Source organism: Xenia sp. Carnegie-2017, unplaced genomic scaffold (genome assembly GCF_021976095.1).
Source record: "Xenia sp. Carnegie-2017 unplaced genomic scaffold, XeniaSp_v1 HiC_scaffold_21, whole genome shotgun sequence".
Classification (NCBI taxonomy): Eukaryota; Metazoa; Cnidaria; class Anthozoa; order Malacalcyonacea; family Xeniidae; genus Xenia; species Xenia sp. Carnegie-2017.
Genome location: NW_025813484.1, coordinates 5,230,376 through 5,251,087, shown reverse-complemented (window position 1 = coordinate 5,251,087; position 20,712 = coordinate 5,230,376). Strand labels below are relative to the sequence as shown.

At 34.3% G+C, this 20,712-nt stretch overlaps 1 protein-coding gene and 1 long non-coding RNA gene across 2 annotated transcripts in view; one reads left to right on the top strand and one right to left on the bottom strand.

The window, feature by feature from the left end:
- The first annotated feature begins 4,092 nt into the window (after positions 1 to 4,092).
- LOC124444168 (MMS19 nucleotide excision repair protein homolog) overlaps positions 4,093 to 20,712 on the top strand; it is an 88,648-nt gene continuing 72,028 nt past the window's right edge. The window contains exon 1 of the mRNA XM_046994748.1: positions 4,093 to 4,185. The gene's annotated coding sequence lies outside the window, so the exon portion shown is untranslated. The remainder of the gene's footprint in view (positions 4,186 to 20,712) is intronic.
- LOC124444184 lies at positions 18,876 to 20,501 on the bottom strand. The gene is made up of 2 exons (XR_006947873.1): positions 20,314 to 20,501; positions 18,876 to 19,103 (listed from the first exon to the last, which is right to left on the bottom strand). It is a non-coding gene; the product is annotated as an uncharacterized LOC124444184 (long non-coding RNA).

Genomic DNA, 20,712 nt, shown 5'->3' with positions numbered 1-20,712 from the left:
TTTTCTCGTAGATGATTCATAATTGCTTGTCTCAGCAACTGGGAATCCATCTCTGGTGTCCAGTAAATGATTTATTGTTGATGATTTACCACATCCAGTACTTCCAACAAGCAATATTATAGCAAATTGAGAATGGCGTTGAATATTCTGACTTGAAAGTAAGAAATAAAGAAGTTTAGCTCTGGGATTTTCTTCTGAATTTTCATCACCCATATTAGGGATCTCATTTATTTCTGCCACTATTTCATTCAAAGATGATGGTAAAGGCTTTAATTGAGAAGAGTTGATACTGTCCATTTCTTTATCAAAACCTAACAAAAATACAACTCGTTTAAATATCTGTGTTGAACGTTGTTGTTCTACACCGCGGACCTATTGTATTTACAAAATAGACATTCCAAGCATATCAATAATCATTATGACAATTAATATGTATCTTTGATTTTCTATAGTTGAGATTTGGCATTTTTTCAGTTTAAATAGAATCTACAAATGATTTTTTTGACGACTGCAATCGACGAAACTTGTTGACCTGGCCCGTCACTCACTCCTTATTAAACATATTTTATATACATTCATTTTCAGAAATTAAAGCTCAATACCACTACAAATTTTATACACACGATATACCATTGGATGCGATATACGACGTGCTGTTAGAACATTAACTGCAGCAATTTTCCTCAAATTGAAATTTATCATGATGTTCGCTTTGGAGAGAACTCAATTCATGCAATATAAAAATTCAAAATTATGTTACAGCGTTGAATACTAAGAAAGAAAGTCTTTGAGGGATTTCTGTAGTCAAACAGAGCGTTCAATTTAATGCGATGAAACATGAAAATTCTTGGCACGCAATAGAACAAATTATAGAAATAGGAACCAGTTAGTAGACATAAGCATTTAGCACACAGCAATATGATGCTTTATCGTTAAACATGCACGAAAAACGTATTGTCTTTTTGAAGCTTCGACGATACTTTTCTGTTGACGAAGTATAAAAAAAATAAATGATTAAAGAATCTAGAAAAGCTCTGGTTGTGGCTTCCTTCAAAATTATACAGTAATTGTAGCAACGGGTGATTAAACATGCTTGCATTAAATGCTCACATAAATACAAAATAGCGAAATATATTAAAACGTTACAACATGCTAAAAATGTTACTTGAATTTTATGGCAAATTTTGACTTGAAAAGCAATAAAATCAGAAATCTGAAAATGCACTTCTATACGTGGCAAAATTGTTTTCATGTCATTAAAATAACAAAACCTGTGCTCATTCAATATAGAATCACTCATTATATATTCTACATTGTGAATATCAACATTGTGAAACAAAATTTGAAATCATATGCATTAATGTTTTTAACTGTATCGTCACATGATAGCAAAAGAGATTGGAACTAAAATAATATCATTTATTCTAAATAATTAGATGTTTTTCAAAATTGCTCGTTGAAACGTCAATACTGAAGACGCTGTCTTGTGTATGAGGAATTTTGTAAAATATGCTTGCATGCACACTTTCAAGTTTCAAAGCCACCATTTTAACGATTGGAATGAGAATCATGAAACCACTCCTTCCTATGTGACAAAGTTGTGTTATCGACCTCGACGACATGGGAACAAAGAAGATAGTTCTGGCAAACAAAAATTTATCGAGCAAGCAGGAAACACGTTGTGCCATTGAGTACAACAACATAGATGAAATAGATGTCGTAAGTGACATCATATTTCTAGCTGCGATAAGAATCACACGCAATAAGAAACTGGCATCACTGTTGCAAACTCCAGCAGTGTTACCATGGTCATACATTCTTTGGAAACTGAGCAATAAATGGCTATAAATTCCAGAGTTTAATTAAACAGCGTTGCTAGTCACTCCCACGCGTCTCTAACTGTGCTATTCAACTGATTGGTGCCAGCGGTAAGTCAGTTGGGTATGTCAGATTGCAATGTTAATCGGTATAACCACACAAAAGATGCAGCTTTATGATTCAAACGATTTCATTTTTAACGTGATTATAAATTAACAAAGATAAGGAAAGAGAAATTACTCTGTCTTGTAAATCACTGTTATAAAGAAATACTCAAATTATCATTATAGGCATTTACATGAACAACTACGATCATGTTACTGTCCATTGAGCTCTGTAAGACTTAAGGCATCCAGAGGTCTGGGAACTGTTGTACAATCTATTTCGAAAATAGCCAGTGTGAGTGGTACTGTACATTGAACTAAAATACATGGAATGCTATCTGAAGAAGCAAATAATTGAAGCCAAATCTTACACCGACACACGCAACATTACACCGAGACACGCGTGTGTAGTGTTTCGAGATTCTCTTGCGAAGGGAAAATTGATTGAACTACACACGCTTGTAATGTCACGTGTCTGGGTCTAAGATTTGGTTTTTACACATGGACAGCGGAACAACATATGAATTGCGGGGGCTAAGTCTTCATTTCTACCATAATGTCTTAAAAGACAGTTCTAAACAATACTTTAACTCAGTCTAAATATCTCTTTTCTTTTACCATTGCAAAAAGTGGAGAGGGGGGCTTCAGCCTCGCCCCTGACGGTTCTGACGTCCCTGTTACAGGAAGCGTTCCATGTTTTTTTTATTCAATGGTACTGCACCATGTACTGCACACTGCGTACGTCCTAAATCGAGAAGTACGAGGTATGAATACGTTTCTCAAGTTGAACTCATTTCAAAAATAGCCAATGCTTTGCGTGTCAACACAAAAAAATTGCAATCGGCTTTGTCACAACCAATTAACAACTTGATAATTTTATATGACAGCGGAAATGTTTAGATTACATCATGGATTACACGTCAAAAAATTTTCTCCAATCTCCCCTCGCCCTCCCCCCACCCTCAAGATGGTTCAGTCACTGTGTCCAGTTTGGCCATCCTGGTCCACTGTCCATTCCGTTCACTGGATCAGTTTATTAGAATTTAGAAAATATCAGGGCCGACAAGTTAATCGACCATTATATGAAAGAAGAATTGGAGGAAGAACGCGGCGCAGTCCTCAATATGTTTAACAAAGGTTAAAGTTTTATTAAATGTAATTTTCCATCAGAGTTCAATATGCATTGAAACGTCCTATTTTCAAATTCTAGCTGTTCTTTCAAAAGAAGTTAATTTATTGCAGATCGTTCAAAAGTTAGGATAATTTATGCGTTTGTTTGAATGTATCGAGGTTTTAATAAGTTAGTTTTATCAGTTAGAATTTAATAAGTTATCTCTGATTCATAGATTAGTCTAACTCTTACAGTTAACAACGCTGACAAGATAGTGTCATGGGTCATATAATATATGACTTTGAGCCTTAAGACTTAAGTAATTGCAATTTTGTTACGTTCCCAGAAAATTTTAAGCTTAGAGAAAGTTGTAAAGTGCTAGAACTATTTATCACTGGTGACATACCAGAACATAACTAAATGGTCCATTTTGTATAAGTTTATCTTCTCACAATTTTGCTGATTTAGTGACTTGCACTTGACACATGTGATCTGGTAGATTTGCATGATTATTTTATCATTTATCTGGTTAATAATACCATTAACTAGACATGCATCTAAGACATTTATTATTGTTGATAACTGTAGTTGGAAAATAAATATCATATCATGAAGTCTTGCTTTGTATGAAAATGATTGTAATCACATGATTTATTGAGGCATTCTATTGATAAAGGTCAATTACTATACAGAATAAATTGATTTCCTTTTATAGCAAACAATAACTTCATAGTTATTAATGTTTTGAAAGGGTTGAAAAGAAAAATTGTTGTGCAATTCATTTTATTATGTGATTCAACCACTCAAACTATCAGGAACAAAACAAGCTTGTCAGTTGAATTCTCATTTTTTCCTCTAACGAATGTAAAATTAAATGTAATGTGCTGTGTTTTAAGGCTGCACGAATTACTTTTCGATTTTTTCAATCATCATTTACATCATGTATGTTTCTATCATTTATTTGGGTAAGAGAATTTCCCAACTTTCTTTTAGGTGTATTGATGGCTATAGTGCAATGTGAAATGTTTGAATTGTTGTTCAATTTCAGACTCTATCTGACTAATCAAGAAACAGATAAAAGATCCAAGGGAACACAACTGCTGTCCTTGTTGCTTTGTCGGCTTGTAACCAACGAACTCCTCGACAAAGAAGGTATGCTTTTGATAATTTAGTGACTAAGCACACTTTACTCTTATACACATTTTTGCCATTTTGGACATTCATCTTCACAAGGTCACAGACTACTGTAGGATTTTTGTCCACACAATTCATGAAATTTATAAAGAACAAAAGAATGCAAACAAAAACGCAAAGGTGAGTACTGTTTTGCAGTAAATGTTTATAAAACTCGCACAACGAAGTTTTACGGAAGTGATAGAGTGTTACAAAACAAGACAGAGGTAAACAACGTTTTGCGAAATTCCTCAAAATCTATAACTAAGCCTTTAATAACCGAGCAAGTGAGGTTATTAAAAGGTTTATTACATGGCATTATTTGACCTGAAACGAAGCTTGCTTTCTTTCTCGTCCTTGAAGTAAAAAATAAATCGTTTCAAATTGTATCGTCTGGATAGTTAAACTGTTTTTCAAGTCTTTTTCCTTCGACTCACATTCGTAAATGGTTTCCGTCTCGTTTTTCTTGTGTTTTTGCAGTTTGCTTTACGAAACTTAATTACATTTGACTGTAAAATTACGCGTTTTAGCCCATGGTCCATTACGAAAAATAATGGACCGGCAAAAATGCTTCTGAGCCAAGCAAATTGTACCATTTGGCCGCAAGTGACGCTTGCCATATAATACATACATACTATTGAAATATATCACCTTGTATCGGAAAAAAGTTATGGTCGGCCCCCCCTGAAGTGTCTACCCCACGACGCCCCTGCAAAAAGTTACTCAACTGGGACAAGTTGCACGAAGCCTGGATAGCGTTACCCAATGGATAGTAAATTTTTCAAGATTGTTAAAAAAGTAGGTTTTTTTCTTTACAACAATGAAACTTTTTTAATTTTATAGCCAATAGTTTATTTCATTGATTTTCCAGTTCAAATCGTAGAAATTATTGAAACGTTCCGAAAAAATATAGCTATCCGATCGATAGCGCTATTCAGCCTTCATGCAACTGGCTCGTGAAAGTAAAGGACCTTAAAGAACAGCATGGATATCTTCAAACGGTCCTTTGGACATTTTCGTCTGCCAAAGTCATTGATTCTTGTAGTTTTGACTTCTTAACTTCTTCTTGATATGGAATGTATTTCTCCAGGTGAATTTTTACTTTGATGCAGATTGATACAACATAATTATATAGTAATTTATAGTGATCAATTGACTTCCGTACTCTTTCTCGCCATGATTTCAAAAACTTAGCTATATTTTTGAATGTTTGGAGCCAAATATATCTTGAAGACATCATTTGAAGTTTTTTTTTCACGGCCTTTTTTCGGTGAAAATGTGGTAATTATGTTAATACATTCTAAGCAATCCAGTTCGTTTCACTTTTTTCAATAATTAAATCAATTTGAGATTGTCCATAATCTGTAGGTGATTTATTTTACTATTACCGTTTCCAAAATCACAAAAGGGTTTTATTTTCCGTAAAATAAGAGTAAGTGGTATCAATGATAGAATAGATAACAATTGTGACGCTAGGACGAAACTAGAACGCTAATTGCGGGGATATTCATAGCTATATTCAAAGATAAAGTCAATTTTTTATACTTATCTCTATGACACGTGCAATTGCGCATGTCATAATTTCATGTAATTAAACTTGTAAGTTGTATGCGTCAAAAAATTAAGTATTAACGAACTGGAATTAGTTATTGCATAGGCTATTCTGGCACGTCATTATGTTACTTATATGGGCTTTAAGAAAACTTATGATAAATGCCCGTTTTGGGTATAGCATTGCAAAATTTGAATGAGTCTAATTAATTGCTTTCACGGAATCGATCTTTGGTAGCGATACTGCTAAAAATACCTGATATTAAAGAAGTATGGCATCGATTCGAGAAAGCTGGTATTTCCATCAAAACAGAATAGTTCTTTTTATACAACCATAAATAATGTCAGTCGTCGCAAGGTCATGCAATTATAAGTTTATTTGTTAACGTCGATACTTGTGTAAAAAACAATGCAAAAATCATAAAGAAAAATTGAAGAAAAAATAATGCATCTAGCCAAACTTGCTGACAACTAGCTATCGTTTTTGCCTGTGTTAATTGTAATGCGCATGGTCTAATTCTTTTTAGCTACACAGCCATCAAACATTTTCCACCAATCAGTAGTATCAGGTTGTTTAATAGACCCGCCTCTACTGTTGGGTTTTTCTTTTTTTTGTTTTAACTGCTTTATTTCCACTTGCAATTTTGTTTTTGATTCATCATCACGGGCAAGATTTAGATCTTGATTTTGAAAATATTCTTGCAAAGCTCCATGGGAAAGGTTCCCCTTTTTTGTGTCAATCATGCCAATTAAAGTAGAAATCGGCTCCATTGTTAACTTATTTGCTAAAAACGCTGGATATCTAGGAATAGACATTTTCCTTTCCCGAAATCTTTCATTGGAATGCAACGTACCATCGACATGTAGGTCAGAGCGCCCACCTTTCCATTGAGTTGCTTTGCGTTTATAACTGAGGATAGACCTACATAGAAGAGATGCACAAATCCCTCCGTCAACACTTTCTTCATCATGAGTATCATAATCAACTGATCCCCCAACATAAACAGAGGTGACAAGAAACTGACCAAATCTATTGAAAAAGTCCTTGAACTCCTTCATCACATTCTCGTCCTCGATATTTTCACTTGGAAGATTTTCCACAGCAGACAGAAACTCATCAGTAAAAGTGATTTTCACGTAATCAACACTTATCTTTGCCATTCTTACTTCTTTTAACATCTTTTGCGTCGAAGATCCCGAGTCGTTTTTCTGACGCCCCATGCTGTGGTTTGCATCAAACTCTGGAGCCTTGTTTACATTTAGCCCCAAGGCTGAAAGGAGCGATTCATTGGAATTTTTCCTCTGTAGGTGTATTTCGCTTACTACAGTTTCATTTGACTTCAAAACTTGAGCAAATTCAGGAATTCTAATGCCATATTCTTTAATATCAACGAGGGATAGTTTCAAAACCTGAGCTGAAACAAAATCGTCTGTGACAAGGTTGTATCCCTGACCAATTAATTCAGCTAAAATAAAGAAACATCAAGTTTTTAGAAATTACGTTTATTCATATTAACAATCAAGTTATTAATCATATGAATTGGATTAGCCATAATTATTTATGATTAACTCTTAATATACTTTTGATGTTAGCCATTAAGTGAGAACAAATTAAAAATACCTTCTTGAAACGATTCAGCACATTTTACCCCAAATTTCGTTTCCAACATTTGAAGGCCATTCTCAGTGATAATGCCGTCATACTGATAGTCGATTTCACTGATTGTTGTGTGCTTAAATCTTGAATCATCCGACAATCCCATTGCATTCATAGTTTCCACCAGCCCAAAAAGTTCTTTTTTTACAGATTCATCCTGAATGTTATTCTCGGAAACATATTCCTTCGCACGCTTGGCAAGTAAGTTGGTAATCCCTTTGAACAATGATTGCCGAACAAATGTTAACTTTAATTCTAGTGTCTATGTGTAGCTAATTAAGTATAATTAAAAAGGCGAAAGATATTTAATCGCTTATGCATTGCCGTAGAATATTTTTATTATTTTATGAATTGAAATACTTTATATTAAAAACGAAAGCAGCTTTATAAGATGCTATATAACAAGATGCACGCTTTAATTTTTGCATACGTGTATATTTTCTAAAAATAAGTTTCCTGTGTATGGTAGCTACTTCGAAGAAAAATGTCGCGTTCAAAAATTTGTTAAAAATAATAATTGCAAAAGAGCGAAATGATATTTAGCAAGCTTACCTTTATTAGTAGCTTGAATAAACTCATTGAACAATTTTGTTTCCGCTTCTAATGACTGTTTTCTTTTAAATTCATGACCATTCCTGAGAGCTTTTTTCTTTTGATGAAACGCAGCATTCAACAACATGTGTCCAAATTTATCTCTTTTCCTTGCCATCTCTGCTTTTTTCTAGTAGGCTAATGCAAGAATTGTATAAATTCAGAGGTTGTCTTTCACCGTTAGGAAGAATTGTGAAATCTCCATCCCTTTCAAGTTCGTGTTCATTATTAGGATCATTTTCTATCAATACAACCGGCGCCATGACACCTAAAGTTTCAAAAACAATATCAGAGACAAGTTCTTTCTTTTCTTGCATCGTCTCTTGCCATTTTTTCGGGTTTGCGTGGCCAACAGAACAAGCATGTGTTAAGATCACAACAAGATTTGGATGACTGATGTCAACAATATTCAACATCTTGATACATCTCAAAGATTTTGAAAGTGAGCTATTGATTCCTTTGATTCTATTATTATTGGCTTTATCAACTATGAACACAAGATTTGGATAAATCTTTGTTTTCGAAGAAAATTCGGGATGTGTTTCCAAATATTTTTTTATAGATAGAAAATTCCATGCATCTTGTTCAACACTATCACCATTATTGAAGCCAGATGTGTCAATAATTCTCAAGGTTAAATCACTCACTTCATACTTTGGTTCGTCAAAAGTAATGATATACTCAGAAGTTTTTTTCGTAGCTGAATCGTAATTACTTGTCTCAGCAGCAAGAATTCTATCTCCAGTGTCCAATAAATGATTTATTGTTGATGATTTACCAGATCCACTACTTCCAAGAAGCATTATCATTGCAGATTTAAAATGGCGTTGGATTTTTGTGCTTGACAATAAAAAATGATATAGTATCGCTCGTGGAATTGGTTCTGAAGTTTCATCAAAATTCTTAAAAGAGTCATATTCAGCTTTAAATTCATCATCAGATGATGGTAAGGGCTTTAACTTGGAAGATTCAGCAATGCCCATTTTTTTGTCAAAACCTAACAAAATTGAGATTATTCGTATGTATTAAAAAATCCCTTATCCTAATGTGATTGTGAGAAGGTCTCTTTTTTACAGAAGAAGACCTTCTCCCAAAGGTGCATTAGTGTGAAGATTTTGCTTTTTGAAGTTATATTAAAATCCTCGTAGCCAAAAACTTTTGTGCATGTGACAAAGATACGTAATATATATTTGCGTAGCAGTTGTAACTGACAATACTTTACCCACCCGTGAACCTAGTGTAGTGAAAGGTATTGAAATTATAAAAATTTGTTGATTTCAAAAGATCTCCTTTTTTGATACACCCTGTCATTGTATGTTTCAAAAATAGGTAATCCAACTTCAACATGCTGATGTGTATAAATTACTGAATAAACGACAATATTATTTCATCGTCATTAAAGACCAGCTCTTTATCTATCGAGTATCATATTGTTTGAAGCATGTGGAAGAAAATGAGCAAATGCGAGCCGGTTGAAAAATCTCATTTTTTCACCTCTCATCGAAATTTCATTTTTTCACCACTGCGTCAGGTTAGACAAAACAAAAAAATTAAAAAGAAACGAGTCAAAAGATAACTTTTGTTTTTCATGATTCTTAAAACGTGCATTTAAACAATCATTTAAAATACTACACGTCGTACATGCTCTGTTGAACGTTTGAAGCAGGCTTTGAAATAATCTACCAACATGGTCGTTTTGACTTCACATAAAATGAAAATACGTATTTTAGCTTTGCTTGGCAGTCAGCATCATGACAATCATTTGATGTAAAATGCTTTGAACACAAAACAAACTATAGACCAGGGCTCGTGATAAAAAAAGATGAAGAAAGTATAACACAGTTTTTCAATTCGTAAATAATAAATACATGCAGAAGAATAAATAGTTCTAATATCTCAATAAATTACATAAAGAAAGCGGTCTCACGTGAGTACATCTGACGATTGGATATTCTCAATTGTTTTGTTTCGAATAAAAATATCAGTTTTCGTCGTACAGGAGTAAATGAGCTTTAAATTTGACAAAAATTATTGATTATACATGGAGAGAAGTTACGGAGCAGCTTAACTGCTTAGTGAGTTGGTGAGCAATGACCATTGTTCAATGATCAAGAAAACGTTGGCGTTGAATATTTTAATAAATATAAGCAAGAAGTGCAAATTTCAAGAAAAAAAGATTCGCAATGAATTTTAATTTGTAAGTACTTAAATCAGAAGACAGCGAAATGGCGCCAGCGATACGTCACCAGCGTCAGCAATTATGTCTACTGTATCTCTAGAGGAAACACTAGTAGAAAGCGTGAAAGACTATTAAAGCGTAACATTACATTTTCGACAAAGTAATTTTTTTGTCTTGTGGAAAATTGTAGCGCAACCGGCTACTATCCCTCTGCAACAATTGTTATACTGTTCTGCCTAATACATCAACTCGAACTTTATTTTTAAACATGCACAAAAATGCGTATAGTATTTCTAAAACTTTTTCAGCTTCGACAATACTTTTTCTTTTAATGAAGTGTAAAAAGTATAAATGATTAAAAAAACTAGTAAAGCTGTGGTTGTGTTTACTTTAAAATTAGCCAGTAATCCTGGCAATAGGAATTATAATTCAACATGTCAGCATTGAATGCTCACGTAAATATAAAATAACAAACTATATTACTTTAAAATATTACAACACGTTAAGCAATGTTACCTGAATCTTAAAGCAAATATTGATTTGAAGAGCGATCGAAGAGATCAAACAATGCACATTTATATACGTGGCAAAATAAGAGCACTCAGTGTAAAGTTAAACTAAATATAGCTAGTATTTGCATGTCATTAAAATAACAAGGCCTGTGTGCATTCAATATAGAATCATTTGTTGTTATACATTCTATATAGTGATTGTCAACATTGTGAAACAAAATTCGAAAACATATTCATTAACGTTTTTATTGTATCAATAAATGATGACCAAAAACATTAAAGCTGAAAAATGTCATTAACTCCTAATACGCTCCCTTGCGTACGAGGCCTTTTGCAAAATATGTTTGCATGCACACTTTCAAAGCCACCATTTTAATGACCACAATAGATGGAATGTTTTGTTTTGCTGCTGCTATCTGAATCTGTAGCATGTGAGATTTATATTTGACTTTAGCGGATTGGTGTGTTTAAAAATGAGCTTGCTATTATGATTAACGAGAAATGGAATTTGTAGAAAACATGTATTGAATGTGTGCATGCCTCTGGAATGCTGAACAAAATAAAAACAATCGAAAGAAGGAAACGTGTAGTTTGAGACAAATAATCTGTGACGTACATCGTTACAAATTAATAATAAAGGCTAGCTGTCTTAACTGTTCGAATGAAAATCATAAAACCAAACCACCAATTGCGAGAAAGTTGTTTTGTCGACCACGACGATACGGGAACAAAGAAGATAATATTGGAACATAAACGTTTACTGTGCTGTAGGAAACACGCCGTGCTATTGAATGCAACAACATAGATGTCTCAAATTGAACACATAGCCATGGCTCGTAAAGACAAAAAATTCGCAAAAATGTTGACATTACATGTCAAAAAAACTATTTCTCTACCCATCTCCAGAGATGGTCCTGGTCGTCCAAATCCACTGCCCAGTTCACTCATAAACAGAAACATATAATAATATATTTAGAAAAGATCATGAGATCAGTTAGATATTAACATGTTATACCTGTATTCAAAAAACTCACTCATACTCACACTCATTGAGTGCGACGTAAAAATCACGCTCTGTGTAATCATTGGCAAAGTTATTTCTCCATCTATGGCAAAATTTTCTCTTTGATATTTCAAATCAAACAATCAATTGAGTGAAATTATTTTCTTTGAGTAATTATGAAGTGACTTTGAAGCCCCACTCATTGAATGTGCGTGTGAGTGAGCTTTTAGAATACGTACGTAACCGGTAACGGCTATACCGTTATAACCGGTATAGCGGTCACAAGCCCGGGACTTGTAGCGTATAAGGCTCTCTGCTTTTGAGTAGACTTGTTTCGTTTACAAGGAAGAGGAGTGGAAGGTTAATTTCTCAAATGTTGTTAGATAAGGTCGTTATTGTTTGTAGTTGTTGTTTATAGCGTTGTGCTATCATTCTTTTTGTTTAATAACATTCCAACAATTGTAATCGCTAAAATTGTTGTCAATTTTGTCAGAGAGGTGTCTTGGACAGTTGGACGTGATTATTTGTCACCATGAGATGTGTCACAAAAAAGCAAATGATGATATTTTGAGTCAAACCAGTAGTAGCAAAATGCAATCCGGGTAAAATAACAAAAAATCTATTAAAGGTATTGACCTCTACCCTTTACTTCACAAGTTTTTTGGTCCCCACCAAAAGTTTTGGATGGCTTCTTATGAGTAAACGCATACTTTAATTAAGGGATATTAGTAATTGCACGTCCCGCAAAGAGAGGAAGGTTTATTAAATGTCTTCGGTTTGTGGAACATTTAATCACTGATATCCCTGAAAGCATGCGTTTACTTATAATAAAGTTTCGAAAATTATGTTGATGTGTAAAGTTATATTAGACATTTAAAATCAACGAAAATTTTTCTAAAAAGTTTTATTTCATACATGTTTCGGCATACTTATGCTGTCTTCATTGCCTTTTTTGCAGAATGAATTAAATATTTAAATACAAGTTGTTTATAATGGTATATACTATACGTGAATAGACAAAGTAGATTAAAAGGTGAAAGTGCAATAGTGATGCTTCAATTTTTTTGTTTGAAGGTTGCCCATGCATGTCGAAAAGGACTACTAATTATTGATAAAATGTATTCCATGAGTTGGACCATTTTAATAAATCCTCCAGAACTCGGTTGATTATTTTCACTTGCTTGATCCCTTGTGTCAAAAGAAGACACTTTTCCTTGCTCCAGTTTCTCTCTCTCCGCTCGCGAATTTGCTTTTGAAGAATCATTACTGTAAGTCTACACGCCCACCTCTCCATTGAGAGGATGTAATTTTCAAGACTCCGTTGCTTTCTGTATTCACTGATGTTTGTTGTTTAGCAAAAAATCTCGCCATGTATGCACCAATACTACTACCAACATTATTTTCATCTCGGTTTAACAATTCTATGATGTCATTATGACTATCACATTCAACTGATCCCCCAACATATGCAGACGTGACGACAAACTGACCAAATCTATTGAAAAAATTTATGAACTCCTTCATCACTTTCTTGTTTTCGATATTTCCACTTGGAAGTTTTTCCACAGCTGACCGAAACTCATCAGCAAAAGCAATTTTTTTCGAATCAAATTCATCAACACTTATCTTTGCGATTCTTACTTCTTTTAATATCTTTGTATTGGTTGAAGATCTTGAGTCATTTTCCTGACGCTTCATGCTGTAGTTTACATCAAATTCTGGAGCCATCGTTAATATACTTGGTGCCATGTTCACATTTAGCCCCAGGGCTGAAAGGCGCGATTTAATGCAACTTTCATTCCGTTGTAAATGCATTTCCTTGTCTACAGTTTCATTTTCCTTCAATATTTGTGCAAATTTAGGAATTCTTAAACCAAATTTTTTACTATCAACGAGAGATAACTTTAAAACCTGAGCTAAAGCAAAGTCGTCTGTGACAAGGTTGTATCCATTACCAATAAATTCAGCTACAATAAAGAAAAATCAAGTTTTTAGAAACTACGCTTATTCATCATATACGATGAAGTAAGTATTTTATAAGCAATGATTTGGATTAGCAGTGGCGTAATACAACCACTTGGGCTCCTCCGTCATATAGCTATTGGTAGCCCCGTTATGTTCCAGTACAAAATAGGTTGAACGATCGTACACATTTATTTATCTTTCTTCTACTTATGACTTATGTTAAAAATAAGGCAATTTTTCGTGTATAGTTATATAGAGAGTGGGGGTAGAAAATTAGCCAATTTTAAATGTTTAGTATATAATAGTTTTAGTTAAAATCTCATATTTTTATGCTAGAATGAGTACTTTAGCATCCACAGCACAATTAGAAACTATAAAAAAAAGAAATTCAAGCTAAAAAACACAAGGGCAGCCGAAACTGTATTTTAAATGGTTTGTGAAAGCATTAGAGACATATAATGTTAAAAACAATTTTCATTTCGCGCGTCCTTTATTAAAAAGTAGCTATGGAAATTTTAGAAAATTTGATGAAAAATAAGTCAACAGAGCAGATGCAAAAGTTAAGGTGTTTTCTGTTATAATTCACATCTTACTCGATATTTTTTCGTGCACGAATATACCCTGCATGTTATTTTGTTGAGAGTATTGTAAAGATTCCTCAACAAATTTATGTTTCTGTTTCATTGACTATATACTAAAATTGCAAAGTTGTAATTGTTGATGTCCTATAAATGTGCTTTGTTTATTTAATAAATTTATATGGTATTTTTTGTTTGGGGCCTATAATTTTTTGGGGCCCCCGTCACTTGACACCTGGACACCCAATTACGCCACTGTGGATTAGGCACAATTATTTATGAATTGGCTATTAGTATGCTTTTGATGCTCGCCCTAAGATAGAACAATTTAAAAATACTGAGTGAAACGATTCAACACATTTTATCCCAAATTTCTTTTCCAACATTTGAAGGCCATTCTCAATGATAATGCCGTCATGACAATAGTTGATTTCACTGATTAATGTGCGCTTCAATCTTGAATCATCCGACAATCCCATCACATTCTTCGTTTCCACCAGCCCCAAAAGTTCTTTTTTTACAGACTCGTCCTGGATGTTGTTCTCGAAAATATACAGCATTGCACGATTGACGAGAGAGTTGGTTAAACCTTTGAAGAAAAACTTGCAATTATAACAATGTGCTTCTCAGCAGTGATTGGTTGAATACAGTGCAGTTTATCTGTAATTGCACAGTAAAATGTGTAATTGCAGTGTGGCAATACTTGTAAAAAAACAGTAGTTACTTACTGTTTTTTATTCTTTTGTAATTCTTAATTTTAAAACGATTGCAATTGTGAAAATCTTCTTTACTTCGCTTATTTACAACTGCTGCCAAGTTTTTTTTTAATTGAAATAAGTTCGTTTGGCTTTCACTGTTCTTCAGCCAAGCAGGTTACAGTATCTACAGTGCAATTATTGCTTTTCTGCAGTGCAATTACACAATTTCACAGTGAGCTACACTTCAGTCAACTAATCACAGTCGAAAAACATCTCAAGGTATTATATTACCTATACAAGTTTCTAACGTTAATGTAACAAGGAAAAAGTTATTTGCTCCTGCTAAAAAAAGTTTTTTTTATTTCAAGAGTAAGCGTCTGACAAACAACAGTCCTAAAGACAAGAATGTGTTAAAAATAAGATGCATATTTTTATGAAACGTATTTCTGACAAGAAATTTTGAAGTTTGAAGTATTTTTTTTTAATTTAGTACTCTACAGAAAAATCTTGCTTCCAAAACATATTTGCAAACGTGGGAAATAACTTTTATAGAAAAGATGCGTGATCCGATATCAGGATTATATATAATGCAGTCAAACGTTCACTGATATAATAATTTTTTACTAAAAAAAATTAATAGCTACAAATAGAAATGAAAAAATTACTCGTTGAAACGTCAATACTGGAGACGCTGTCTTGTGTATGAGGAATTTTGTAAAATATGCTTGCATGCACACTTTCAAGTTTCAAAGCCACCATTTTAACGATTGGAATGAGAATCATGAAACCACTCCATCATTTGTGACAAAGTTGTGTTATCGACCCCGACGACACGGGAACAAAGAAGATAGTTCTGGCAAATAAAAATTTACTGTGCATGAAGGAAACACGTTGTGCCATTGAATACAACAACATAGATGAAATAGGTGTCATAAGTGACAACATATTTCTAGCTGCGATAAGAATCACACGCAATAAGAAACTGGCATGACTGCTGCAAACTCCAGCGGTGTTGCCATGGTCATACATCTTTTGTAGCTGAGCGAATAAATGGCTATAAATTCCACAGTTTAATTAAGCAGCGTTGCTAGTCACTCCCACGTGTCTCTAACTGTGCTATTCAACTGACTGGTGCCAGCGGTAAGTCAGTTGGGTATGTCAGATTGCAATGTTAATCGGTATAACCACCGAAAAGATGCAGAGATTCTTGATTCAAACGATTTCTTTTTCAACGTGATTATAAATTAACAAAGTTAGGAAAACAGAAATTACTCTGTCCTGTAAATCACTGTTATAAAGAAATACTCAAGTTATTATTATAGACTTTTACATGAACAACTACGATCATGTTACCTGTCCATTGAGTTCTGTAAGACTTAAGGGATCCAGAGGTTTGGGAACTGTTGTAAAAGTTATTTCGAAAATGGCCAGTGCGAGTGGTACTGTACATTGAACTAAAATACATGGAACGCTATCTGAAGAAGCAAATAAATGAAGCCAAATCTTACACCGACACACGCAACATTACACCGAGACACGCGTGTGTAGTGTTTCGAGATTCTCTTGCGAAGGGAAAATTGATTGAACTACACACGCTTGTAATCTTACGTGTCTGGGTATAAGTATTGGTTCTTACACAAGGACGACGGAGCAACATATGAATTGCAGGGGCTAAGTCTTCATTTATACCATAATGTCTTAAAAGACAGCTCTAAACAACTTTAACTCAGTCTAAATATCTTTTTTCTTTTACCATTGCAATAAGTGGGGAGGGAGGCTTCAGCCTCGCCCCTCAGCCTTCGGTTCTTGCGTCCCTGTTACAGTAAGAGTTCCATGTTTTTTTAATTCAATGGTACTGCACCATGTACTGCACACTGAGTACGTCCTAAATCAAGAAATACGAGGTATGAATACGTTTCTCAAGTTGAACTCATTTCAAAAATAGCCAATGCTTTGCGTGTCAACACAAAAAAATTTGCAATCGGCTTTGTCACAACCAATTAACAACTTGATAATTTTATAAGACAGCAGAATGTTTAGATTACATCATGGATTACACGTCAAAAAATTTTCTCCACTCTCCCTCGCCCTCGCCCTCCCCCTCGAGATAGTTCAGTCACTGGGTCCAGTTTGGCCAACCCGGTCCACTGTCCAGTCCGTTCGCTGGTTCAGTTCATTAAGAAAATATCATGGCCGCCAAGTTAATCGACCATTATATGAAAGAAGAATTGGAGGAAGAACGCGGCGCAGTCCTCAATATGTTTAACAAAGGTTAAAGTTTTATTAAATGTAATTTTCCATCTGAGTTCAATATGTATTGAAACGTCTTATTTTCAAAATTTAGCTGTTCTCTCAAAAGAAGTTCTCAATTTATTGCAGATCGTGGAAAAGTTAGGGTAATTTATGCGTTTGTTTGAATGTATCGAGGTGTATTAAGTTGATTTTATCAGTTAGAATTTAATATGTTATCTCTGATTCATAGATTAGTCTAACTCTTACAGTTAGCAAGGCTGACAAGATAGTTTAAGGGGTCATAATGTATGTGACTTCGGGCCTTTAGACTTAATTCGTACCCATGAAAATTTCAATTATGGCTTTAGTTAAAAAGCTATTTATTTCAAATTACAACCACACATCATTCAGTTTATGGAAGACTATTCACAAGAGTTTCTGTCAATTTTAGTCAATTTATGGCTTTCCCAAGATGTGTTCCAAATGTCCACCATTTCGTTGCAAGCAAACCTGTACTCGTCTGGCAAAGTTTTGAATCACTTTTATACACTCCTCTTTCGGAATAGCTCTTATTTTTGCTGTGATGGCAGTTTTAAGTTCTTCAAAAATAAGAGCCATCCCGAAAGAGGAGTGTATAAAATTGATTCAAAACTTTGCCAGACGAGTACAAGTTTGCTTGCAACGAAATGGTGGACATTTGGAACACATCTTGGGAAAGCCATAAATTGACTAAAAATTGACAGAAATAGCCGAAACTCTTGTGAATAGTCTTCCATAAACGTAATGTGTGGTTGTAATTTGAAATAAATAGCTTTTTATTAAAGCCATACTTGAAATTTTCATGGGTACGAATCTTTTTGGGTCACCCTGTACTTTTTTGTATAGACTAAAGAGTTTAATCGATCAAACAAGTTTGACGCTGGTAAGAAAACGACGCACATCTGCATTCAAACATGTGTAGCCGACATATAGGTCTTTCATCGATAGTTATAAATGCATCCTCGTAGGAGCAGATAACTGACAACCACAGTGGACTCGCTGTTATGAATTTAAGGTTTTTACCTTGATTTTCATCAAAAAATTGCTTGCCGAATCCCAAATACGCACATACATTTTCCTCACTCTTTCCTCAGGAGGGAGTGGGAAATTGTGAAATTTTCGGAAAAGCGGTCAATTTCGGTAAACCTCAGCGGCAAAGGACGAAATCCGCCATTTTTTGGCGTCATCAGATATCTAAGGCCGCGCTTGAGATAGCCGCTCCAGTTATTATAGAACTCAATTGAAAATACCCTCAAATTGACTCTATAAGTCAATTTGAAACGTCGATTCAAACAATAGGCCTGGTGACATGAGTGTCTCCTTTGCCAGTTGCCGAAATGAAAAAACCAAAAAACTTAGGGGAATGCTATAAACCGGGTGATGATCGGGGACGCGCCTATTAACTTCCTGGTCAGCGGCAAAGGCCTTGACATAATAATCGCTATAAGTACAATATGTTTCTTGTATAAAATTTCATAACACAAATCAACACAAAGTATACAGCACAGCGCCCACATTGTATTATATGTTCATTTGGCTTTTACAAAATATGCGCTCTTTTTATAACGAATGTTACTGCAAACGCGCATTGTGAAGTATATTATTCTTTGTTATTGAGCTTGCTTGCAATATGTTCTAAAAGATATTGATGATGCTCAAAAGTATTCTAATCGGTAAGTCTTTTTTATTCGGCACTTTTAAATCTTACAATTTATGTTTTGTATTATTATACGATTGTCATGTCTGATTATGGGCAAGCAAAGTACTCTGTCAGAGTTTATCCAAAGTCAACATTCAGACAACTTGCATGAAAGTACTGCCCACATGAATCACATCCCAACCAGTCTTCACCATCATCTATCTTGCAAATCTTGCATACCAAACTATTTCTCCTAATAAAATAAATTTTACACATTTTACTTATGGTATAGTAATCAAGCACAAAATTGGCATCCCTGACACAAAACCTGTCGTCATTTTTATAACAAATGTTGCTTCAAACGCGCATTGTGACGTTAAATTTACGTATGAGATTACATCTAGAAGCTACTACTTAGATCATTGGAAATGGCCTATCCTCAATTCCTATAACTCATTATGCTGAATATTCGCGCACTTTTCATTCTTACGTATAGGTACTTTCGCTTTTCAAGTGCTTTATAGGTCTCGCCTTAACTCCACCTAGCTAAGAAAAAATATAAAAACCTCGCATCAAAAGTGAAAAAAATAGTGGGCACATTACTGGCTCGTGGAATGAAATTCATATAAAGACGTATAAGCGTTCGAGTGTTTGCTCTGACTCATTATTACACATTTCAACAGACTAAAATATATTAAGGAACAAATTTCGTGTTTCATACTCAGTATATGGCGCAGACAATTCTTCAGCGTGAATCTGCAGAATGCTCAAATAAACAAGTAAACTTCCTTAGAGAAAAACTCGCAACTGCAAATTCTGGAAAATTACTGCACAGGATACATTGATGGAAAGGTGGAGCAAATAGAAGAACTTCTTGAACAGTTTCAGGTCTCGTAGTTTGTTTTCAATTGTTGTACCATACTGCAAACAATTGGTAACATATTCCGAAAAACATTATCATGTAAACTCAAAATTTCAGTTATAATAGCAAGAAACAAAATCTAAAAGCAATATTTTGACTTTATTTCAAAGTCATTATAAAGCTAATATAGCTAAGTTTACAAGATCATGTTTTTTGAAGTATGTTTTATAATTTAATTCTTCAAATTGTTGGCTTGAAAAGGTTTTTGTAATTGTTGAACAGTTAACTTTCAAAGGCCGTAATACGTAAACCTTGATAAATTGATTTCACGCGTTAATATACTTGAAAAGTGAAAGAGGTTTTTGAATTTATGTAATTGATTCTATCTCGTTTGTGAAAGCTGACAACTACTCAAAAACAAGGGGCAATAAACATTTTTCAGTTACAGGTAATCAACTCAACCGCATCGTACCTGACCGTACGCGGTTTTCTTGCGCTGTCAGATGGGCACACGCTTTGAGAAAACAGCAAGTCACCAACATTGTTAATACTAACAATGGCGTTGAGGCTCAAAACAGAGTCTTTAAATACGAATACTTACCCCAAAGTATTGACAAATCTGTGTATGGTATTGCGGTGATGTTGGTTGAATCTTTCATTCCCGATGTTCTTCAGCACTATTTGGATGCAAACCTGCGACTGAGCAGCGCCTACTGCAAGTACAACCCATCAATACCAAAATACTTGCACAACAGACCTCCGCACTTTTTGAAATGTTGTCTTAAAAATCGATACGCTTCAGCCATTTACAAACAGGGCGACATAACTCCGGTTAAATTAAAGAAGGGCACGTTCAATGTCAAGAGCGAGAGCAATGTTGGAAAGAAACATTTCATAGACTTCCGAGAACCAAGTTGTACCTGCAACATATGGCACACTACCCATTTCCCTTGCAAACATTTTTTCGCAGTTTTTTCTTTCTATGACGAGTGGGATTTCG